The sequence below is a fragment of the Mastomys coucha genome, unplaced genomic scaffold (genome assembly GCF_008632895.1).
Source record: "Mastomys coucha isolate ucsf_1 unplaced genomic scaffold, UCSF_Mcou_1 pScaffold22, whole genome shotgun sequence".
NCBI lineage: Eukaryota > Metazoa > Chordata > Mammalia > Rodentia > Muridae > Mastomys > Mastomys coucha.
In genome coordinates this window covers 240,796,758-240,822,981 of record NW_022196905.1, presented here as the reverse complement: position 1 = coordinate 240,822,981, position 26,224 = coordinate 240,796,758, and the positions used below count along the sequence as shown (strand labels likewise).

The window sequence follows — 26,224 nt, the reverse complement described above, 5'->3', positions numbered from 1 at the left end:
GATCTATTATCTGTATCAAATATGGAGTAGACAAATTAAAGTTGATCTTGAAGCCAATTTCCCTGTAGATGTAATTTGTGGACCCAAATAAATCATGTCTTTCCATCATACAATGGTGTGAGGAATAGGGTAGATAGACATTCTCATTCCAAGAGAAAAAAATGTAAGGAAGAAATGATTGATAGGTCCCAAGCAAGTCTAAACTTATTAAGGGAAACTAGTAGTTATGAAGGCTTAAGAAAAATTTATTTTAGTGAGAAAGTTCTGCTTTTTAGATCCACTGCAGTAAAGGTCCCTCCCCTGAGGTTCATTTACTGTCAGTTTAATGGTTCTCCAGGGATGACTGATATCTGAGTCCTGAGATCTACATGTGTGGCTTATAGGTGGCAACACTTTTTCTACTTGGCTATAATATGTCTTAGGTTTGCCTCATCTATCAGCTTCAGGTCGTGTGAATGCCTCCATACATGTTCAGCATAAACCTTCCAAGTCCATACCATCCTGAGTATCTCACACAGTAAGACAGTTCTATTGTTCTTATTGCAAGGTGATAGGAGCACACTGTAGAAGATTTAAATGTCATCTGAATTCTTTCAGTGAAGAATTTGTATTGTCTGTTTACTTTTGCTTAAGGGTACTGTATGAAGGAGGTACTACATAGAGCATTGAAAAGTAGATTTGAAATAAACATTGTACAACAAATAAAGTCAATGACAATTGTGATTAAGCTGACAAGCCAAGCTAGTCATCGAAGGTAGACATTCTAGAGTTGAAGAACATTCAAGAGCATCTGTAGGCTGGAATCTTAGGAATGCTTTGCCAGTCAGTACCTTCCTTAGTTCTGTGCCCCAGTTTTCAAAGACCACAGCTATTTAAACATTCCATCTATTTTTCTCTATTCAACTAGTTGTTCTGGGTTAGGGAATGTCTAACAAGACACTTCAGTAGATACGAAGCTCCATCAAACCAATAGCTAGGCAGAACACAGCTCCAGGTAGAAGATACAAATTTTATTTTTGAGATGGGGGAAATGTAAGCCTGTTGAAGATTGACAAGCATGTTCAGCCTTGTGCTTTGATCTTGTCGAATGTGCACAACTATGCTAACCACTTCTATTCCTTGTTGTCCTTGAGTGGATCATTCCATGAGGACCTGCCAGCTTTGGAGAGCTCTCCTACTCACTTTAGAAGGAAATGCATGATTTTGAGTCAGAGTACACATTTACTAGAAAATTGTCTCTGAAACCTTTCCATCAACCCTGTGGGGGTTTTGTTACTTCTAGAGCAAGTGGTTGTGACATTCACAGTACAAGCATTTGGAGAGTACCCCAGATTTTCCTTGTTATCAAAAAACCAAACACATATGTGGTTAGTCACATTACCCTGGCAGTTCTAAATCAACAAGTTTCTCTTGTTTTTCATACAATTGTTATATCTCACTTATATATTACTTGTACTCCTAGGATATTGTCTTCAAGAAGAAAAGTTTATTTTATGCAATTGTCTATCCCTAATACAAAGTAGTGGGTCAATTTACTAACTTCCACCACATCTATATTACTAATGATCCTTCTTTTCTTTAACTTCTTTTTCCAGAGATTACTGTGCTTTGTGGCCCTTTGAAGACATTGATTTCTGTTATTTGTTGAAGGACCAAACAGATGGGTGGAGCATGTTATAGGAATTGGCAGCAGGTATCCAATGGGTGAGGAAGGTAAGATGGACCAGTGGTACTAAGGGAATCACATGCTACTATGTTTGTAGATATGGAAGTTATATCTACTAGTTACAGTCCTTGTATCTGGCTTGATCTTCAATTTTACCAAATTCAAAGTAGCATTTTAGAAGGAAGCAACCCCTGTCTTCTTGGCTTTAAGAAGACAACTATTCAATGTTGTTCTGATTGGTTTCTTTTTATTGTGTAGCTTTTAGGTGCCACTCTGTGGAGGACAATCATTTTTTATTATACCTGATATGGGAGCAAGGAAAGAGATTAAAGATGGTAATTCTTTGATAAAAACATTATCTTGATAGGCTATGGTGATCTCTATACTTAATTTTTTTTGTCTTTTCCTTGCTTTTGAAAGGAATTCTTAAAATAAAAACAAGGTAGCTTGCATCGTACAAGAAAAAGAAATTGCTAGGAGGCTGGAACTTTCATATCTCAAAAGGCAGGGAGCTTCATTAATGAGCCAGGATATATGATTTTAATGCTAGGCTCAGCTCTGCTCTTCACTGACTGACTGATTTTAAGTTACTTAGCTCTTCCCTGAGACAATACAGTGAATGGACTGAGTCCCTGACAGTTCTTAAGATTTAGAGATATTCAAATCCATATTGACTCAATGGTGACTGACACTATTTCCACAGGTCATGGGTATCTCTAGTTAAAAAATCTGAGTTTTAGAGATGATCTCACCTGGCTGGCCCGAAACTAACTATGTAGACCAGATTGTCATTGAATTTACAAAGATCTATCACCTACTGTCTTCTGAGTGTTGGGATTGAAGGTGTGCACAACCACACTGGGATTTCAGATTAAAAAATAATAATAATATGAATTCTTTTGGCACTACTTTTTAATTCCTGGGATTCTAGATCTATCTATCCAAATGTCTGTGTCCATTGTGTATATGTACATAATTCTAGGTGGTACATGTGTGCAGGACAAATACATGTAAGATATTTTCCTCTAAACCTTCACTATATCCTATATCCAAAAGTTCAGTGGGCGTTCAACTGTTTAGTCAGACTAGAAATATAGGAGGGATCCCTTTTGTCTGTTAGTTCTTTACCCCTCACAGTGACTGATTCTAGTTTATTTCTTTACATCCTGTTTTCAATTATTCTTCAATTACCTTTGGTTCATCTATTCCAACAGATAGTATCCAATGCACAGCAAATATTGGTCTCCACGCCTATTTTTTTCTCATCGGCTACAAAGAGTCCTATCTTTCATACATACCTTGAGAAATATCTCTAAGTCCATCTATCATGTTACTCTTCTGGTTCATCCCTTTTAAAGATAGAGATATGAATTAGTTATGAGTTTCTTAAGAGACTTTCAGAATCCTTTAATAAGAAATCTACCCTCTACTGACCAGAGTCACATTTCAACTGCTCTTTCTGAACATCCAACCTTTATTATATATTCCCCCATGAGCTACCCATTAGAATACAGGCTTGTTTTCCCCAAACATTGATTTCCCCAAAGCACTGATCTTATTTTTATATCTTAACCTTAACCTCTCTGTTGCTAAAAAGATTTGTTTGCTTGTTTGCTTTGAGTTTTTATTCTCCAAGATTAAGTCATGGTTGTTTGCTAGACAATATTTCAGTAGCCAGGGATTACATCATCCACAGTAATTTTCACATTAGGTTTAATTGCCAGTAGTAGATTAACCAGTTTTCTCATCTCTGTGATCAAACAGTAACAACTCACAGGAAGAAAGATTCCTTCCAGCGCATTGTTTTAGGAAATTTTGTTCACTGTGGTGGGAAGGATAGGGTGTGGAACGGGTTCATAGCAGCCCAGATGTATGTAAGAGCTCCATGCATTGTAGTCAGATAAGAAACAGCTCTGGATCAAACTAGAAACAGACATAACCTTCAAGACTTGCCCAAGCAACCGACTTCTGCCAGCTAGGGCGCAGGTTCTGAAAACATGGACAGTTCTTAAAATAGCACCATCTCCTGGACAACAAGTGTTAAAACATAGATCCTGTGAGGGATATTTCATATTTGAAACACAGCAATATGCTTAATTGGATACCTTTCCAGCTACAGATTTTTGGGGTCATGGTTCTTTTGGGGGCTATCATGTTCTTAGTTTCAAGCATTCTCTGACCAAGAGTATGCATGCAATAATTACTTAGTAGACAAATACAATAAATAGAAGCCTTAGGTACATTTTCAACAGAAGATGATGAAAGGGACTTCAAGTACACACACAGAAACTGGCGGGGGTGGGGAGACAGGGTGAAGAGAGAGAGGGAGAGGAGAGACCTTACTAAGATCAGATAGCTGCCATTTTATTCTTGCACTGTGTCAAAAGAATGAAAAAAATGCTGTCATTAAAGATATCACTGCCTTAATTCTTTTTTTAAGTTGCAGCTACTATTATAATTAAAAAAAATTAATTTGAGAAAACTTGACCATATAGAAGATGAGTTGCCCATGCCATTATGCTCCAACTTATATCTTTTAAGTTTGTATCAGTTGATTGTCTATAACTTTGCCTATTACTAGTCTCTTCTCCTCTCTCACCTCTGATAAAGCTGCTAAATTATGGGTGAAAACATTTCCTCCACCTAGGGCTGCTTCTTCAGCCCTCAGACACTATTATTCAAAAGACAGTCATCTAGCCTCTGTGTCTTTGGAGATTTCCTGGAACTTTGCGTCTCATATCTTAATGAGAGTCTGTTTTAGAAGGGAATTTCCATTTCATAAGTCTTCAGACTTTTCTCCCATGCTCTGGTTAACCGTCGCTAAGCAAAGAAACACACAAACAATGCAACAATACGTTAAGCAAAGCTGCCCCTCTCTGCAAAACAGCAGCCTGATTGGGAACTTGTAAGGCTGCTATGGGCTGCTCTCTTGTTGGCATACTCTGTACTGCTCTGCTCTGCTGCCTGGTTGGGCAGGTGACTTGCATCTCTCAGGTGGTTGTGCCTGTGAATGCTAACCATCTCATTTCTGCCAAGGCAGCTCAGTCTCTTCATTTCATCAGCCCTCTGAATCAGCACTTCATAGGGTGTACTAGTGACATTTCCTATTTTTCCAGAGAGTGGGGGCAAGGAGAGTGAGGGAGCAATGAAGCAGAGTCAAAAGCTAAATAGAAAACACTTCTAGGAATCCTGTTTTGCCACCTAAGAATTAAAACCACCCATTTCCTTTGGGAACTTTTGCACGCCTTTTATCTAAGGCAAGGAAACAAAACATTCTTAGGCTTCCAGCAAAGACCGTTAAGACCAAGGAGCCTGCTGCCTATAAGTCTGTATTTAAATTAAAAATATCAACCACTATCAACACCCCCCACACACACACACACAAAACCAAAACATAACACAGATAGAGTAGTAGAATAGACTCTTGGACTTTTCAGGATAGTGCTCTGATTTTAAGGAAAGGGCTTGTATGTCTCAGGGAAGAAAACAGCTTGTTAGGAACAAAACAAGATAAATGAGATTTACTTAAGACTTTGTTCTTAACTTTAGTGGTTTGGATGAATCTAACCCTGTCCATTTCTTCTATACTGACTTGCAATATGTACAGATTTTAGTTTCCTGATTGTGTCTCTGTGATTTGCCACAAACACAGGGGAGGATGAAAAAGACCTCTCTAAATGAAGCTTGCAGCCAAGTAGATCTACATGATGCACTCAAATCTTTGTGGAAAGGGAACAGAGGAGAGACTTTCAGCCCAGGGTAGAGACAGGCAGGGTTCATAGGAACATCTCTCAGGAGCTTTTGCTTTCACTCTGAGCCTATCTGTAACTTAGGTATGATTCTCAATTCACCAGAGAAGTTCCCCAGATGGCTGTAGGATAGCTGTCAGCCCTGAAACCCTGCTGGGTATTTAATAGGGCACTGGGGCTTGCAAATGAATGCCTTAGAGAAGTGTCCTTTGCAGGAGAGGCCTACAAGAACACTCATGCCCTGCTGAGGAGCAATAGGCAGGGGCTGCAGGTCACAGGTCACCCCATTATTTCTCATTTGCATAGAAGTCAATTCCAGAAAGCTGCTAGGAGGGCACCTCACCTGTGCTGCCAAATCCACCAGGCTCTGAATTGTCGCTGACAGCTCTAAATGCTGGCAGCCTGCTGCTGTGTCCTCTGAGCCTGCTGGGTCTGTCTGAGAATGCACATTTCCTATTTCGGGATGTAGGCCACCATGGAGAAGGAGGCCAAGTATCTGTCTGAAGTCAGTGTCATTGAAATCATAAACCAACATTCCAGTCACTTGTTGACTATATATTGCAACTCTTCACTATGGATAATGTGACAGCTATTTCCTGATTCAAGAAAGGATTGCATGATGCTCTTATGGGCTAGGCGAAGTGAGTATCTTACCTGATGAACCCCAGTCTAAAGAATAAGCTTTCACCAAAATACCAGTGATTTGTCTTGCTTTATTTAACTCAGAACACACAAAAGAGACATTTTTAATAATAACTGGCTGATGGTTACTGAACATTGCTTTGAGCAGGCTCTGTCTTACATGAAATGCAGTCAGTATCTTCTGATATTGCTGGAAACTTTGCCTGCTGTGTTAGGTGTTCTGGTAGATGGTAGGACACTGAGTTCCCAATAGTTCAAGAACTTGCAGAGGACCACAGAGCTAACAATGGATAGGCTGGATCTCTGTGTCTGTGCATGTCTATGTGGGATCTCCTAGCCATTAATTTGTTTCCTCTAACTCTTTTGTACCCCTTAATCAGCCCAGTTAGGGAAACAGTATCCACAGACAGGCCACAGATTAAGTGACAGCCCCTGCTCCAGTTGTACAGCTGAGACGTATGTGTGAGGAGCCTAAGTCCAGCCCACACTGGTTAGTTCTTTGATTGGCTATCTATAGAATTTCTAAACAGTTACAGGGCTCTAAATTTAAATAGCCATTTATGTTCCTTCATAGTGACATCCAACTGCATTCTTCTGCACAATGTTCTATGTCATAGTAAAAATTAAATTTCCTTTCTTCTCTTTTTTGTGCCTGTTTACACTAAAATACTTCTATTTGTTTTTAAAATATAGCAAACCTATATGAAGAATTTAAAACCAGTATAAGAAATCCTCATGAACCTTTCACCTAGAGTCTCTGACATTTAAAAGTTATTTTGTTTTATTCTATGCAATGGTTTTATGAATTATCACCCAAACCCATGTATATCACTAAATCATAGATCCAAGTAAGTTTTCTTCTCTTCCTATGCTCTTATGTAGACAAATAACCCTGATGCAGTGGCAACTAAAATCGTAATTTCTTGGCCTGCCAGAAGAAGCTGATCAACCCTGAGTATATAGATGGACTGAGGAGGCCATCTTTAGATACCTTGACCTTTGGTGAAGAATTTGACTCTGGCTTAATTGATCATCAAGGGCAACTGTTTGCGGCAGGAAAGCCTACTCCCTATGCCTATCTTATGTGCTCAGTGGTCCAAGGAAGCAACAGACTGTTACATTGAAATCCAATCTCTTCATTTCTGACAACTTGCTATTTAGATGGCATTATCTCCTCTGTTCTGCTTGTCAGAGTCAACATGACATCTCAAAGGCTGGTATAGGATTCCCCCTGAAAGATCAAAGCATCTCAGCTTTGCTCACATTATCTGTGTACTTCCTATATGTATTACATTGCAAAGTGTAGTTTGCATGCAAAATGAGAGGAACTTTGAATACTGGGGCAGTCAGGAAGTAACCTAAAAAGGCAATGTGATAGGGTTTTGTAGCCCTGTGGTCTAGATATCAAAGTATTCTTCTGAGATGACCATTCAGAGCTTTGTATGAATAAACAAACCCTAAAAGCCTCCAGGAGACACTTTTACCATCTTTGCTAGGATATACTTCATCTATATTTTTAAAGCTTGGTTCTCTCAGGAGATGAAAGAGATACAAAGAGAAGTAACTCAGTTGAAAAAGCAATTGAATCTGCACACAGTGGGGTGAGATGTCAAGGAATAATTTCCTAGATGCTCATTAATCAAATCCTTTATACACTAGAGACACAAGTATTGCCTTCTTTCTGAAACTAAATTTACGTAAACACCTGCCAATAAGCTCATGATACTTCCTATTATCAAGGAGCTCATAAACCTAAGCAGGCATCCATTGCCCCCTTATGATTCTTGCTATTTCCTTAGGGTGGGCAGTATAAGACATTTCAGCTCTCCCTAGATAGTTTCAGAAAGAAATCAAGCCTTTGCTCCTCTGTCCTACCTAGTATCACATGGTTCCTAAGACACAAGATTATCTTTCCCTCTAGAGAGTATGAGGCCAGATTGCCCTATGCCCTTTGGAGAACTCAGAGCTCAAGGCAATGAGAAAAGAAAGTACAGAGAAAGAAAGGTAACAAGCCATATTAAATCTACCATCAGTTCTCTATGTCTGTGGAATATCCAAAAGGTTACAGCAAGACACCTGGCAGATGCCTCCGTTAGGAAGCTTTAGAGAAATTTTAAAGGGGCCAGTGAGTTCATCCTATTGAGAGGCTCTGAACTTTATATCTGAGCACCATGCCAACTGCTGTCAGGTTACCATAGTAACAGTTCCTATACCTTTTATTTCACAGAAAAGGCATTATAAAATATTGGTCACATACTTGCAAAGGGTAGTTAGTATGTACCTCTCTGAACGAATCTCTGGCAGATTTTTCCCAGTATCATAGTTCCACCCATTGTAGACATCATGTTGGTTCTCTTGACATCTCTAACTACATTTCCCAATTTACACTTAATAAATGAACTCTGTTTTGTAGCTAGGTAGGAGATTGGTTCGCTTGTATGCACAGGACCCCAAGTTCATTCCCCCAGCACTACTATTCCCCAAAAGAGAACATTCAGAAAGATTGAGACCTGCTGTCTTAAATCATGTGCATTATTATTCTTGAGCAATGAAAGACAAAGCTTGTATGATTTCATTCTCTTCAAAACTTAAGGCTAGACCACTCATGCTGCACAAGCTTCACACTACTGCAGGAAGAAGCCCTATGCTCACACAGGGCTAGCCAGGATGACTGGTGCTCAGGGTAATGAGGACATGGTCAAGGCCATGGCTTTCTCTATGGTGCACCTCCTCTGAGCTGCACTGTGGGGTTGTGGTGCATACTGTGTCTAGTAGCTTTACTTTGAGGTCAAAGCTTTAGATGCTTGCCCTCTTTTAATAAGCTAACTTTTCTAGATCATTACCTGGCATATTAGACTGTTATAAGTTTAACATATACTTTGTCTCATCTTCAAAAGTCCTCACCTACCATGTACTATCCACCCAGGACACATGACTGGTTGTCCCTGAACCTTTATGATGCTATGCTTCCACACCCATGCCTTTTTCTCAACCCATTTTTCTAGATTTGAGGATACAAATCCTCTCCTCAATGTAAGAAGATCCTGTGGGAAAGCTGACCACTTTTTAGCCCTGTTCACAGAGATCTTGGTGGTCCTTCAGAATCTCATTGTAAGTTCCATAACCCCTTTGATTTCATAGCCCCATTTATCCATTAAAATAATAAAATTGTGTTTTATGGCGATTTTGAAATAAAAATTATAGTTTTCTACTTTAAAAGTTAATTTTCTAGTTACTTCCTGTAACTTTAATTTTTCAAAACCCATTTTTTAATGATGTTTCTTAAACGCTTTGACCACTCTGTATGCCACCACCCACCAGAGGTAGTAGAAAAGAAAGGATATCAGGGAGGTAGATCTGCTTAGAAAGGTTCTTTGGAGTAACTTCTGACTGTGTTGTCTGGAAATTGGTAGTTCATTTCACAGGTTAACAGTGGCAGCTTGGTCCATTTCCCAACACTTCATGGATATACCAACAGTCCATTTCAGTAAAGTTAGGATAACAAACACAAATGAGCAACAGTAGTATTTCCTAGCAGACAGTCAGGCTTCAGCCTCCTCTTGAGTCAGGAGGAAGGATGCCAAGAGAAGTTCTCAGCTGTGACTCTCTCAGGGAAACAAAGGTCAGTGAAGACTCAAGACCCACAAGCTAGCTCTGTAAGCAAGCCTAGCTCAGCCTCCATCACTGTCCATAGAGTCCTATTTATACTCTCCAAACATCATGTGTCCTCCATGGATCCTATCTTAGCTGACATTACTCTGTCAATCAACTTGAGTCTGTGGACGTGGCAAGAAACTCCAGCACATCACCAGAAGGTTTTTGGTGTCCCTTTTTTTTCTCAACTACACAATGTAAGGTAGACCAATACATGAAGAATCCTTCAACACGTGTCACTTGACGTGCTTGTTTTTGTAGACCATCCTTTTACCTGTGTCCACTTCGGCTAAAAGTTCTTTCATGTGTTTGCCCCAGCAAAACACCATCCAACTGACTTTCCAAAGAACCTTTAAATTCCCACTTCAATTTCCTTTACCCTTAGCTGCCTACCATAACTATTTTTGCTAAAGGTACCACAGAATTTGGCTGAAGAAGATAGAGAAATCAGTCTAAAACTATCTTGGAAATTTTCTACCTTTTGGCCAGTTTTCAGAGTTCCAGAAAGTGCTGTACAGAGTGCAAGAGGAGATGAGACACAGCTGCTGTCCTCAGTACACAACCCTGGCACAGGTGAGGTATATGACTTCCAAGGTCCTCCACACACTGAAGAACAAGTAACAGTGGGTAGTTACCGAGTAAGGAGAGGCACTATTTTTTAAGGATATGGGCATAGGTAGGTTTCCCAAGTGCTAGTTGATGGCCCTGGCTCCACACCCATCCATGTGTGGGAAGCGTTAGCTAGACTTAGTGAGTTATCTAAAAACAAATAATAAATAATAAAATAATAAATAATTTAAATTTTTATTTTTCCTTCTGACTTTAAGAGAAATTAGAACCTTTGTGTAGCTCTCTAACTGTCCATGAACCCTGGCACTATGCTGACTGTGCCTAATGGAAAAGTCAGTGTTGCTCTTCCTGTGTTAATACACAGCCCTTTATTTATCTTTAAGTCTGCAATGTTTGGGAGAAGAAACTCTGGGTGTTTAATGGCATTCCATCTGTTGAAGTATGGGACACATGTACATGCTTGCTTGGTGAAGAATTAAAGCAGGAATGAAACATGGTCCATAACCACCAGACTTCCCACTGCTGTGGGTTTTGGCAAACTAGCATTTTGAATAATGATTTCAAACCTCTTTTTTAAAGGGACAGTTATTGTTCTTCACAATAACTGCATATCCCGTAAAAGTTGGAATTACATTTCCTGTAAACTTTCTACTCTAATTACTGAGTAGAAAAAGGGTAGAATCCATCCATTCAAATTCATCTCATTACATGGAAGAGCAACTTAAGCTGAGAGGGGATATATATATATATATATACATATATATATATATATATATATATATACACACACATATCCTTCTAAAAAACAATTGCTTTTTCTTCCAATCTAGTGAGCAACTAAGTCAAATTAAGGCAGATTCATTTTCCTTTGAGTATTTGGTCAGTACCAAGATCTTTAAAAAGTTGAAGATACCAAATGAGTAGGGTTTCTTTTAATCTGAGTAGTAGATTTTTTATTGATGGAAAAAATACCTTGAGATGAACAACTCATGTGTCTCAGTTCTTGGTTCCTTCCATTGCTTTATACCTGTTGCCAGGCTGAAGGTGCATTTTATAGCAAAGCCAATCACCTAATGGTCACTGGCAAGGAAAAGAAAGGAGATACTGGCCCTAAATCCTGTCCAGGGCATGCCCTGGTGATCTAGCTTACTTAACCTAGATCACACCATGAAAGGTTTCCAGTGTTGGCTATAGTGCTTCATTGGTCATCTGCATGATATTTAAGATTTAACTCTATCACTATACCACCTTCACAACATGATTTATGGTTCCTGCTCTTAACTGAGAAGCTTCTTCAGCTTAGCCACTTCAAGGATTGCTTTGATTGTAGGTTCCATCTCACTAAGGAGCATGGGGTTTCCATTTCCTGTGTTAACACACATTGAGAGACTGAAAAGTAAAGATTGGGCCACTGTATCTCTAATGGGGACAAATTTGATGAATCATGTATCCCCAGCCCCAGTGGACCATGCAGGGTAATCAGAGCAGTTGTATGACTACATTGCACCCCAACATTTGCTTAAGAATCCATCTGCTTGTTAGTTTTCTTCCTAGGTATTGCTACCAAGAGCAACCCTAGGAAGCACCATGGTGGTAACTTCGTCTCAAGCCAATCTATGACACTCTGTTGAGTATTGCAACAATCTCTGTGTCACTGAATGGGTCACTTGCTCAACAGTTTTCATTGAAAGCTTATCAGATTTTTAGCACAGTGATATGAACAAAAACTATTTTCCACAACTATTCTCAGGACCTCTAGTCATATAGAATTTAACTGGCTCCTACTCTGGACACAGAGTTTAATCCTGCTTAGGTACTTTACCCAAGCATTTTGACTGTCTTGTCCTTTGAAGGAAGGTTAATAGAAACATAATAGAAATAGAGCCTGGGTTCTGCTCAATGAATCATAGGGTAAATGTTGCTTCCAAGAGATCAGTAGTGGTGTTGGAATGTACTTGCTTTAGGCTTACTCAATTCAGTCCTATATAATGGTGCTAGGTGAAGTCCAGGTTAAGGGAGACATGGACTGGAGAAGGACGGATATGGGATGGTTATTCAGAAGGATTTAAAGTTGTGGGACGGACATGCCAATGGGAATCACTAAGGTCAGATATTGAAGATATGATGGAGCAATAGAGGATTTTTAATTTAATTTCTAGAAATATGGAATAAGTGCCAGAAATAGTGAAATGGAAGTTTCCTCGCCATTCCTATATGTTTTAAAGATATCAATTGGAAGAATTACATTCCTATGGTTGCAATTTCCTACCCACTTAATGTCATAACAGAAAGAAGCCAGTTGCTCACGGTGCTGTCCATCTCCCCATTTTCACAATTACTCTTTGCCCCATTCCTTAGCTTTAGGCTCCATTGCTGTTGCATGTTGTAGTCACTTCCTGCCTCAGAGACTCGGCTAGTACTGTGTCATCAGCCTTGAAAGTTTCTCTGCATTGCTGAACCTTCTAATTGCTTCAGAATTAGCTTAAATGCCTCTCTTTGAAGGGCTTTCCCTGAGTCCATTGCTCAGAAGCCACAACCTCTCTTCTTGTTGACAATTTTCCATATTTCATCATTCCATCTAATAAACCAAAGGCTATCATCATTGAAGGATATTATGACTGTTTCCTTTCTCTATTAATTTTTGAGTTGTCCATGTCACCTCTGCCATTGACAGCCCTCAAGTTTCCAGAAATCTGTCATTGTCTATGTTCTGAGGGCCAAGAACAATGTGAACCATACCAGTTAGCTTTCTAAATAATTCTAGAGTGAATAACAGAACAAATATACAATTTTGAATATTTCCTGTATGAGTCCATAAAAATGCGATGGCTATGTTGGTTCATTAAACAAAAGACGTAGAGCTTGGGTTCATCTCCATTTCTTGGGTGAGCAAAATCTTTGGACATCTCTGAGTTCCTCCTGGCTGATTAAAAAGGTGGGAGGGGCATCCAGTCCTGGAAGACTTCATTCCGGAAATGCCAATGGCTGCATAATGCTTTCCCCATGTGTGCATTTGTGCATTAAGCCTAAATGTCCTTTTGGGCTTTCCTGACCTATCTCCCTGAAGGAAAGATTGCATCTGTAATCCTGTGGGAAAATGGGGCTGATGTGTAGTATGGTACCCAAAGTGGTTTCACTTGAGCAAACAGAGAATAATAGCCATGCACTTAAATGCTTGAATAGGTATCAATCAGAAGAATGTTTCTATAATCCATGTTTATAAAGCCCGTTAGCATGAATTTTCAAAATAGCACTTATATCACTTTATTCTTGACAAATGGTAGTTGTAGCCATTGAGATATTTTATTTCAATTATGTGCCAGAGTTACAGAAAGAATTCTAAGAATAGCCAGGCATAAGCCATTTTTATTGTGTTCCTATCACTATTCTGGTTGCTAAACTCACTGGACAGTTCATTAAGATGAAAAATTAACAATACATGTTAAGGGAAAATGTTCATGAAACATGACAGCTTGTGGAGGCTTGCCCATTCAGGAATGCAGACAGATGACAAACATGCTGGTTTTCAGGTGAAATGGCATGGGCTTATTACTCCTTACTTATGTGTTTCCAAGCTTGGGTTTAAATCTATGAGAAAATAATATATATGTGTCCACTGCCAACCAAAAACATAGCATCTAGTTGAGAAAGCTAGAGAGTCTTCTGCTGTCAATTTGGCCAGAAAAGTATATGATGCTTCAAATTTATTTTTATTTATGCTTTTCTTTTCTTTTTCCTTATTTATTTTTTATTAGATATTTTCTTTATTTACATTTCAAATGATATCTCTTTCCCAGTTTCCCCTCTGGGAAAAAAAATAACTCTATTCCCTTCCCCACTTCCTCTGCTTACCAACCCACCCTCTCCCACTTCCTGGCCCTGGCATTCATGTACAGGTGTCTACAGAGGCCAGAAGATTAGCTCTCCTATAGATAGCATTACAGGCAGCTATGATCCATCTGACATGAGTGTTGAGACCGAACTTGGGTCTTTTGGAATAGGGCTTTCTCTTAACCACTGAGCACTCTTTGTAACTCCCATGTATACAAGTGCTGTAATTTAGGAAAAATTCACTGTGGACTTTAGAGAAGAATTTTTTAGCCCTCAAAGAATAGAGGGATGCTGATTAGCAACCTTAACCGCTAATGGCTGTGAGGCATTGCTTGTGAAGGACAGTGATACACTGTAGAGTTAGGTAGAAAGTGATTCATGCACTGTTTTACGTCCACTAGCCAAGATGTTACTTTCAAAGTGCAAGTTTTGTGACATTTGAATATTATCTTAATCTGTGATTTCAAAGTGTGTTATGTACTATACATATAACTTACTGTAAATTTTGTTACCTATTCAGAGAGTTGGGTTATGTTAATGCAGCCTGAAAGATACAGCAGGTAGACTAAGGATTTTAAATCCTCCATGAAGCAAAATAGAAGAACATAATACCCATCGTGCAGATGGGAGGGCAAGTACACCATCAGTTCATGATAGGCCACAGAGGCTTCAAATCTGTGGCCTTATCTCTGAGCCCTATGGCTACAATGTTCAAATACTTCTTACTCAATTCCACTGGTTCTGAGAAACTACAGACCCTGGAATATAGGAATAGCATGGAGCAGAGCAACAGCCACTGGGATTTGTCTCTGCAGAATGCTTTAAGGTTTGGAAAGCCTCATCTCTTCATTTAGCTCATCTTTTCTTATATGAACCTTGTGAGACTGTTGTATATGTACCCACAGAGCTGAAATATTACCTAGTTTCAAAGACATGAAGAGAAAGAAACCATAACATTTTTTTTTTTTTTTGCCTTTGGAGAGGATACTGGATTGTCTTTCCCAGGCATTCAAGTGTCTCCTGTGCACTTCCGCCTCTATTTTCAGGACCATTTCTCTAAACTTTTCTATGCATCGAATTTCCCTGATGCAAGGGAAATTTCTAAGTGAAACCCTAGAGATGTGGGACCCATGAAGGTTTAGAAACAAGGGTAAGAATGAGCTGGGCTGTTTGTTAACTATTGCTGGGGGGTGTTACCTAGTGTTTCCTTTCTAAGGAGCATGTCTAGATTAAAGCCACTTAAGTCATTATCTCCCCTGCATTCAAGAGAGAACTTTGATGTCTTTCTCAGCTTCCTAACTTCAATAAGGGGTCAGATTCTCATCCTGTTTAACAGGATGATTTGTAAACAATGCTGTGTTTCTGTTCCTTTCAGGGTTGGGGGTGGGTTTTTACTTCCCTTGCAGACAGAGGAACCTCAGCTTCCCCAGGTTTCAGCTGTGAAGTCAGGATGCATTAACCTAAGCAGCAAGATCAGAACAAAAGCTCTGTTTGTGATCTGCCAGAGCTCAGTTGAGGCAGTCTCTGCTGGTGAGCTACATTCAAGAAGCCTAAATATAATTAGATCTTCGAGAATGAAAGGGAGCTGGAACTTAGCAAATGGAAATTTTAAGGAGTAAATGGTCTCTTTCCCCATTTCTCTGCAATTTGGTTAGCTTTTAAGGAACTACAGAAAATATCTATCTACCCACCAATCCATTGTTTCTCTATCACTATTTAAAGGATTTGTACTTCCTGAAAGAGGTCTTGATAATCTTGGGCCATTTTCCCCCATTGGTAGGCTGAGACATGGAGTAATGGCACCTGGATTCCAATCTTCAGCTTAACAGGCTACTGATTATATAATAATCAATACACAGGCCATTGAAGTTTTGTAACTATCAGAGGAAGCATATCTCTGATATACCTATACCAATGCTCGCTAAAGAACTGGAGCAGAGTAATGATATTTATGGCAAGATTTAGGTGTTAATACCATATGACATCCAAGCGTTTCAATCTATAGGATTGTGTAGGCAGAGGTTGCAGTAATTTATGAAATCTAGATCACATCTAGGTTTTGAAGCATTTGTAGGAGTTCAGTTCATGCATGTAGTGAAAGCCAGGTTTCTTTGTGTATCTCTGTGGGTCTAATTGTTGAATGCTATGGGCAAATGGTTCTTTTTTCAGACAGACTTCTGAAGATGCCCTACAGACTTCAGAAGCAACATGGTGTGTTGGGTGAGTAGTGAGTCTTGATAAGAGCTGGTGGACCTCATAATTTCATACATGCTTCTTACTTTGTGACTTTGAATGACACAAAAGCTCTCTGGGGGCCAAACTTTCTTTTTGCATAAAGAGAAAGGAGTGGAAACCAGTGATAGCTTTGGCAAATTTGCAGGCTGAGGACAGACTTAGTTTTATACCATTGACAACATTGAATTTGTTTCCTTCTTTCCTAAAGTAAAACAGTCCTTTGCAAACGAGTGGGAGCTTTGGAAACTTCCTGTTTTCCTCTTATCAATTAAATTGCAACTTCATTCAAGTAATTTCGCCCGTGGAGTTTTCATTGTCTTGTCTTTTAAAAGGCTGCCTTAGCTTGCATCTAATGTGTGTGAAAATACCACAGGCCAGGGCTCTTTATCTTACTGTTCGAAACATCAGAATTCACAATGTCTGTTTAGGACTACAATCAAGTTGCAGGCAGGCCTAGAGGACTTTGTTCCATTTGAAGGCCCCAGAGCAGAAGTCATCAATTTGGTCTTGTCTTTTGACATCTCAGATGCCTCCTTCCTCTTTTGGATCATGGCCTCTCCAACCTTCAGAGAACTTCAGGTCAATCTCCCTTCTCTTAGCATTTTTTTTCCTTCCAGTGTGCCTGAGGCCCTCCTAAAAGGATCTTTTTGATTCCATGAAAAACAACAAGTCAATCCTGGTTTATTTCCCATCTCAAGATCTTTGAATTTTATTTATTTATTATTTATTTATTCAGAGGAAAGATTTTGCAGTGTAACTCAGGCTGGCCTCAAACTCACTATTTTCCACCTTCAGCCCCGAAATGCTGATATTACAATAATGAACTACCATCAAGACCCTTAATTCAATTCTATTTGTAAGATCTCCTTTGCCATGTAAGATCTCATAGTTTAAAATCCTTGGAATTTGTTGTCAGCCATCTTCAGGGAAGTACTATTATATCTATACCAACCAACTGTTCTAACTTGTGGGATGGTTCGAAGGATCGGATGAGTTACTGAAAGCAAATATCCATCCAAGTTCTTCACAACATAACAACGACCCAGAAAAGAACTTGGGAACATTGATGATGGCATTTGCTTACATACCTCATGTAGTTGGACCAGTCTCTACAGCTTTGTGCTCTGATAGTTCTTCTCCTTGTTCAGTAATAGTTGGAGGCCATTTTAATCCTAAAGAGAAGTTGGTTTACAAAGAGGGTGTTGTCTGGATAAAACTCCAGATTACTTTGGCCAAGTGATTTTTGAGTGTTGGCTTTTACTGGGAAACTTGGAGTCAGTAGGGGACCCTGGGGTCTTGTGTTCTACTGAAAAAAAAATATATATGTATATATAATATATATATATGCATATATATATATTATAAATACATATATATAATATATATACATATATATTATATACATACATATGTATATATATAGACATATATATATACATATAAATATATATATATATATATATATATATATATATATATATATTATAGTAAATGGTCCCAAGAGGATCAGTGGATGTGTGGTTGGTGTTATGGTAGGTTAATTGGCTTCCTATTACAAAATAATCACAGTAGCACAGCAGAAAAAATACTGCCATTCTTTGAAGCCATTGGACAAGTTATTAATTAAGGGTCCTCATAATGGATGTTTCCTTTTCCAGAATAAGTAATGCATGTAAGACAGACTAGCTTTGGGACTTAGTTTTTAGTTTCCAAATGGAATTGTTCAGTAGTACATGGTTAGGCCACTCGTTCAGTTGAGGATATGGATTCAGGCTTCCAAGGTCAGGAATAAAGTTGAATTTTCCTATCAGAAAAATTGCATTCTCTGTGAGTAAATGAGTGAAGAGAGATAGTATGAAAAGAGTGAGAAACTGAGTTTTCAAACGTGTGCTGTATATATCCCTTTTACTTAGTTCTAATTGTGAGAAAGAGGGATGGAAAGAGATATTGAATCATTTGCTTAGTATTCTGAGGCTGGTGACAAAGGAAGGAGATTGACCTGATACTTCACATCTAAGCAGAACTCTTTGGATCTTCAGTAGGGGACCTGCCCTCAGCAAGTTGTCATGCTTCTCTTTCATGGGATGACACACATGGCATGCCCCAGGATGAGGCTCAGTTGGCCTCTTGATCTTTCTACTTTCTCCCTGAATGACAGATGTCCAAGACCATGTTGTATTTTGCTTCAATGTGTTGTTTCTCAAGACATCTTTATCTGCTTTGAAATCTTAGTTGTGCAGTTTCTCTTACCATCTTAAATTTCTATCTTAGTTGAATTAGGCAGTTAAGTGACTGCTTGGTTGAAAACAGATTGTGACTTAAGCATGTGAGTGATCCATGTTATGTTCAAAGTTTTTTCACCCATGAAGGGTGGAAATAGTTCTTTCATTACTTGTCTTGGAGTGGAACATTTTAGGTTCAGTCTTGGGGCATACATGAAGGTCCTGAAATAATCAGAAGACATTAATTTACAGAGCACTAGAATATGCCTCTTTATAGGAGTTGTGTGAACAAAGATGTGTTACTCCAAAGAGATGGACCTGCATTTATTTTGTCACCTAATTTTATCTCCATCAGAACATTTGAATACGATGATTTCTGATATTTGCACAAAACTAATTTCTTTCACCAAAAAGAACAATCTATGTGGAAGAGAATATTTTAGATCTCTCCTCCTACAAGCAGCTGTAGTTCAAATCTAGTCTTCTAATTTCCTAGCAGTCCAAAATCAACCCTGTCTATCAAGCTACACATCATACTTCTGAGCTAGTAAAAGCCACAGGGTAAATAAAGAGATTCTGAGGGCAGAGGAATCAAGTGAAAATAACAAGGCTGTTAAAGAGGCTGTACAGATTAGGCCATATGCCAAAATCTAATCACTAAAATAAAACCCTAAAGATCAGTTGATCAGGACCACAGAGGTATGACTTTGAGTGAGTTCTATAAACTTCTAAAGCACCAATTTTTTCATCTATAAGATGTGAGTGACATGGGGAAAAATAACATAAAACTGTGTGCACATTAAGGAGAGGGGTATATTGAACACTCTGCGCAGCATCAACTGCAAGTCACTGTCATCACCAGCTTTGTCCTTCTGCACATTAGGGAGACTGAAAAGTTGTCTTTATGGAGGGACGTGCTTTTCATTTTGTAAGAAAGGCTTTCCAGCATCACTTCTATTTTATATTATTATTATTATTGTTATTATTATTATCATCATCATCATTATTATTATCATTATTATTAAAGTTGCATATTTAGTTTACATTCTGATCACAGCTTCCCCTCCTACCTCTCCTCTCAGTCGCTCCCTCTCCACCTCCTTTCATCCCTCATCCATGCTTCTTCCCCTTCTCCTTTGAAAATGATATCTCCCCTTTGGATATCAGGCAACCTTGGCATATGAACTTGAAGTAAGACTAGGTACATCTTCCTCTATTGAGGCTCGACAAGGCAGCCCAGTTAAGGAAAAGGGATTCAAAGGTAGACAATGTAGTGAGAGATAACCCCTATTCCTACTTTAAGAGTACCATATAACACAGCCACACACATGCTACATATGTTCAGAGGGCCTAGGTCTGTCTCATGCATGCTCTCTGGTTTTCAGTTCAGTCTCTATGAGTTCTTATGGGTTCAGATTAGTTGATTCTGTTTTTTTTTCCCTGTGGTGTCCTTGACCCCTCTGGCTTTTTAGATCCTTCCCACTCCTCCACAGGATTGTCCACCTAATGTTTGGGTGTGGATCCCTACATCAGTTTCCATCAGTTGCTATGTGACGCCTCTCTGATGAGATTTATGTCTGTAACTATAGCAGAATGGAATTAATAGTATTAAGGGGTGGACTCTCTCGTGGCATGGGATCTCAAGCTGAACAAGTCATTAATTGGCTCTTCTCTGAAATTCTCTTCTATCTCTTACCCTTGCATACCTTGTAGGCAGGACCAATTGTAGGTTTAAGGTTTTGTGGTTGAGTTGGTGTCCCAATAGTTCCTCATTGAAAGTCTTGCCTAGTTATGGGATATTGCCAGTTCAGGCTCAAGTTTTAAATAACATCTATATACTAAGTAGAGTCTGAGCACTAAAGAACATATCTGGTTATTTACTCCATTGATTAAATGAAGAGAAAAATAATCTTTACCTTTGTTAGTCAGCAGATATATAGAATGATCAATTTTTCCTAAAAGTCCTTTGTCAACCATTAAGTACTCTATTGTGTACTTGAGATATTGTTCTGATTACTAAAGATACTCCATAAATAGTGTGGTTACTACTGGCATTCATAAAGCATTTGTGTCTTTTTAAACCTGTATGTATAAACCAGCAGATAGGCTGATAATACCACTCTCTAATTTCAGCATCATCACCTGCTAGTAAAGATTCAGTTCTTGGCAATGGCCACCCAGTGGTCACTGTGGATGCTAGCAGGCCATGGGTCGCAATAGTTAGCTGTGACATTCTGTGGTTCCAATGTGTTTGGATTTCAACTATGTGCTTTGTGACTTAGCCTAATTGCCAGCTATCTTCTGAATTCCACTTCCTCTTTGCAAATAAATTGTAACCTCATTGGGAATCTGAGGAGGGTATACAACATAGTAAATACCAAGCTCAGGCTCATTTCTTAGTGCAAGGGCCTATAAAATCTTCGAACTGCTGCAGTGTGTGTGTGTGCGTGTGTGCGTGTGTGTGTGGGTGTGTGTGTGTGTGTGTGTGTGTGTGTGTGAGAGAGAGAGAGAGAGAGAGAGAGAGAGAGAGAGAGAGAGAGAGAGAGAATCTATCTTCAATTTTTTAGGACATTTAGTAAAATACTGATTATGGTTATTGTCCTCCCCTTTAGTATGGTTTCACAGGAGTCCAAGGTCACAGCCATCCAAGAGCCACTTCTCCACTCTCCAGTCTTTCACTGGCTTTGTTGAATGTCAGGTTTTACAGGTCAGTTCCAACATAGAGAGGATTCTGTAGATTTCGATGCCTCTTCTTGGTAAATTGACAAATGGAGGAGGATGGAAGAAATGGAGCAGGGCAGGTGAACTATGAAAGCTACTATGCACAGTCATTCACCATAAATGATGAAAGACCTATGTGGACTCTATTCACATGGCCCATCAGTTTCCTTTACTCCACCTAAAACCAAATCCACACTACTGGGATAAGAATTAACAGAAATGCAACATCATTAAATTTGGATCTTAATGGTAGTGATTATAAAGGACAGACAGTTACTGAGCATTTATTATATATAATACAAAAATAGTTATCACGTTACAAAATTACCACATTGATTCTCATATCAACACTTGATAATTGCTGTTTTCAAATGGAACTCATGCTAAGGAATAAGAAAGGTAGGCTCTTGGTCAGTCTACAGGGAAATATTGGCTAGTCAGCAGGATGATTGGGAAATAAGGGACATCAGAGAACTAGGCTCTTCTCCAGTCTAACTCAGTTTGCAATTGTCCTTCCCTATTTGTATTAGGGTCTTTGTGGTTGCCATGGTAATAAAGTGTGGCATAGTCATGGCTTAAATGACAGAAATTTACTTGTCTCTCAGTAAATCTCTCTTGTCTTCTTCTGGAAGTGTCAGGTCAATATATAGACAGAATTACTTTCTTCTGTGGCTTTGAGGAACATTCATGCCTTTCCCTTCACATTGAGAATCTTTTCACCTGCCTTTGTTGTAGCCATGCCTTCCCTGGTATCCGTTCCTTCGTTCTTATCACCATCAGTTATAATAGATTCTCTTGCTGACAGATTTGATGGTTTGTCTTAACTTGACCCTTTACCAAGATCCTATGTTCAAATGAGGCCATGGCCATGAATATTGGGAGTTTTGACATCAACATCTTTAGGGGCAAGAATTTTGATTTTGTAATATCATTTCACCTTATTTCTCGATACTCCTTTCAAGCACAAATATATACAAATTTATGCCTTCTTTTTCTTGGAAATTCATCCATCAAATATTTGCCAAAGTAGGCTTATATACTCAATACTATGTATGCTAGAGTTAAGGTGATAAACCTTTATGAAGCCTCTCATGTTGATAACAGTACCAGAGTGCAGCTTCTCATCATTAACTTCAAATAGCTTATCTGAGGAGAAGAGGGCATTTAGCTTAATTTTTCTGAATAAACCTTGAGAGAATAACCAGGAGCCCAGTATTAGTATTTGATGACTTTTATTTGCGTTCTCATAGCTCTGATTCTGTTGTGACTTTGCAGAGGGTCTCAGCACTGTATAAGTGGCATTTGTAGTTTACTGAGCTGTCTTCACAGGCCTCTTGGACCACGCCTTGAAAACAGGATGAGCTTAACCAGGGTGTATCACTTATTAGATAGAAGAGTGATTAGCCTGTGCTCTGCTTAATTAAGCCTTACTTAATGGGCAGACTTTTCTCTTAAAGGGCTCGCTGTCACTTCATCAGTTATTTAAAGCAGTTCATTTAACAGCAGGGGGGAAAAAGAAAGAGAGAAGGGGGAAAAAATCTCCATTTGCTTAAACTCAATTGGTTTGAGAAAAAGCATGGCTGTCTGGAAGGTGCCTAATTGCTGCTGTGATCATCTGCTTAGTCTCTATTTAGTCTCAGCATTCTTATTGAAACGCTAATCAGGCTTAGGTCTCACCTCTTGATGAATGATTTTGTAAAAACTTGATATTCGTCATCTTAGCTAGGAATGTCTGCATGCAAGTCTAATGCCGCCGAAGCTGAATGGGTAGATAACTAATGCCCTTAATTTTGCAAAGAGGCCCATGATTTGATACATACAGCACAGATCAGGGGAAATCAGAATGAAATTAATTTCCTCCTTTGCATAGGCATCACCTCTGTTATATCAAGAGCTATTTTTCTCTGGATGTTTTTGCTGGAGATTTAGAGAATGAACGCTTGGCATTATGTGTGTGGGCTTATTTCTGTCACTGGGGTCAAATTCAGGTTATGCCCTTTTATCTGGTGTCAGAAGTTGGAGAACTCAAAGTTTTCTAATTCTGTGTGTCAAGGAAGAAATAACAATTGCTCTCTCACAAGACTTGCAGGGATTAAATATCATTCATGCTTCCAGCTGAGGTCTAACATAGCTGATGTATAATACAATGATCACTTGCTCATTTTTCCAATGTGTCCTCTGTCTGCTTCTGCAGTAGCTCTCAAAGGGTAGACAAAAGTATTTTGTGAACGTCAAACAGTAACAGATGTATTCTTTGACACATGATATTATGCTCTTCTAAGATCTAACTTAATAAATTCAAATGGAATTTTGATAAATGAAACAGGGCATCTAATTATTTTGACCCAGGGACACAAACACAGTGGACATTTGCCTTTTTTCCCCTGCATGCTTAGCCAAATTCCTTCCATATTTACAAGCTTCAACATAGCTATTTTCTTCCCTTATATTAACCAAACATATTGCTATTATTTCACTTGTCACTTTTTATTCCTGTGTGTTATTCAATGCCTGTCCACATCCACTACCTTCTCCTTTCCCTGTTCCTTGAATAGGAATTATTTAATATTCATGGTCCTGAATGGCCACCTATACAAAGGATCTCTTTTCAATGTTTTATGTAGTTCTCTGTCTGGATTACTATTCCCTGTAGCACTTGGCTCCCTCATATAGTTCAAAATGTACTTCAAACATCCTTGTTTGCCCACTAAGCCTTCCCTGATTAACTATCTGTTAGCAGCTTGTTTTGGGTGACTCCTCTCTGAACCCTGCATCAGCCTTCATCAAAGCACATTTCACCTTGTATTTTCACTTATCTAAGTTCTTGGCTGTCTTCCAATTTACACCAGCTCTCTCTCCTCTCCTCTCCTCTTCTCTCCTCTCTTCTCCTCTCCTTTCCCCTCCTTTCCCCAATACCAGGCTCCCCACCCCAAAGTGCAAACTTTGGAGATGAATATATTCTGTAACTTTGCAGTACCTTGAACTGATGTCTGTGAGTGTTGCTTCCTGAAAAGACCTCAGAAGTTGCTCCCTAATCCAGTATGACAATGCTCTTAATGCAATATAAATGATCTTGACTCCAGGATTATAGCATCAGTTGTTTTCTGAAAACTGGTGTCAATCCAGAGGATGAAAGAGAACCCCTAATTCCTCAACCAATTAACATCAATGATAATCCTTTCAGCCTTAGGTCTTTTACATTGCAGGTCACCTGTCAATAGAAAGGGCTTTTCTGCTTTCTCTAGGGAAATCAGAGATTCCTATTGAAGTTCTCTGACCTCAGATCAGTGCATGTGAAAAGTTCCTAAACTGTCAGCTTTTCTCCAAATGGGATCTATTCTGTACTCTGAGGCATCCTCTTTAGGGACATTCACACAGAGCACCTTAGGTTCACAGAGATGAGGGTTGAAAACAAAATGACTCTGAAATTTAGAATAACAGTAAGTTGGAGCTTGAAGCTTGGTTTACCTGGTTAGGCTCATTGTTTTAATTTCAAACATTATTGCTAGATAAAATATAGAATGCCAATATTTTTATATTGAATTTCATATAGACCACAGTGATTATTATTTTTTTAGTATAAGTCTCCCAAACTATATGGGTATCCAGGAACAAAAGCAAAAACAAAACACTAGTGCTTCTTAGCTCGAAGTTTGATTGGAAGATTTCCGTTTAATTTTCTAAGTCTGATCTTCTTTTCCCTATGCATATCTATAAATTGAACTTTATTACAGGAGTTTCTTGATAGAGCAGATATGATGCAATGTTTTCACTACCTATCTGGGTTTTTGAGTCCCAAGCAACTATTTATTGCTAAAGACTTGTGACTAGGAGGAATCATTCCATTCTTCTACAAAATCTTTTTTGCAAATTAGTGATGATTATAGCTAAAATACCTAGAGTTTTTTTTCAATATCATTATTGGTTTTACATGGGCACCAAGTCTAGAAAAATGAGTCATTTTAAGATATTTGGATCCAGAATATTTGAGACTGGCTGAAAAGATCAGGAAGTCCTCTTGAACTCACTACATATATATGTGACGTATATGTGTATATGAATATGATATTTATATATATGTATATGATGTATATGTGTATGTATATGTATATTTGTACATGCATGTACATTCATGTAGGTTACTGAACAAGAGGCAAAAGGAAATCTACTGTGGAGAACTAAAACCACACTATAGAATAAGGAGAAAATATTAGTGACAAAGCGTTTTGTTTGTCCCTATGCACAGTGGACACTCTCATCATACTTAGGTTCTTCAGGCTTACCAAGGAGATGATTCAGAGTTCTTTAGTAATTAATAAGGGAAACAATTGCCATTACACTTCTGCAACCCCAATGTCAGTTCTTTGAGCTCTTCCTGTTCCAGGATGGCTCAAGGGGGGAAACAAAACTCATCATCACATCAAAGCCTTTATTACTACTGATTGTAGAACTTCTTTTTCAATCTTTTCTCATTTGTCTTCTCAAGGTTCAATATCAGTGCCAAGGTTTTCATTTGTGCTTGTTTGAAGAAGATTTTTTTTATTTATTTATTTTATTTTTTTATTATTATTTCCTTTAAAATATGCAGAACAAGTCTGCTGTTTCCTCTTGCTCCCAGGAGTATTGGTTGGATATTGTCATACTTCACACAGAGTTTTCTCAGGTTGACAACTCTATCGCTTCATGTCAAGATGCCAAGACTCTGCTCACCTTAGACTAATTAGTACAACAATTAAACCGTCTGTATTCAGGAGAAACACTTTATTTATTTATATTTTACTTCAGCAACAATGTTTTATTGTAATAAAAATACTGTGAGAGATTTACCTTCTGTATCTTTAACTGTAATTGTAGTATTGCTTATTATAGATATAATGCTTTATAGCATTTTCTAGAAATATGCTTATTTTGTTCAATTCGTATTTGTATCTGAT

At 38.6% G+C, this 26,224-nt stretch overlaps 1 protein-coding gene across 3 annotated transcripts in view; it reads left to right on the top strand.

The window, feature by feature from the left end:
• Cdh11 (cadherin 11) overlaps window positions 1-26,224 on the top strand; it is a 155,312-nt gene that overhangs the window by 62,447 nt on the left and 66,641 nt on the right. For 2 of the 3 annotated variants that reach the window (XM_031341048.1, XM_031341049.1), the window contains exon 2: window positions 1,596-1,713. The exons of the other annotated variant lie outside the window; for it this stretch is intronic. The gene's annotated coding sequence lies outside the window, so the exon portion shown is untranslated. The remainder of the gene's footprint in view (window positions 1-1,595; window positions 1,714-26,224) is intronic. 3 annotated transcript variants of the gene reach the window in all.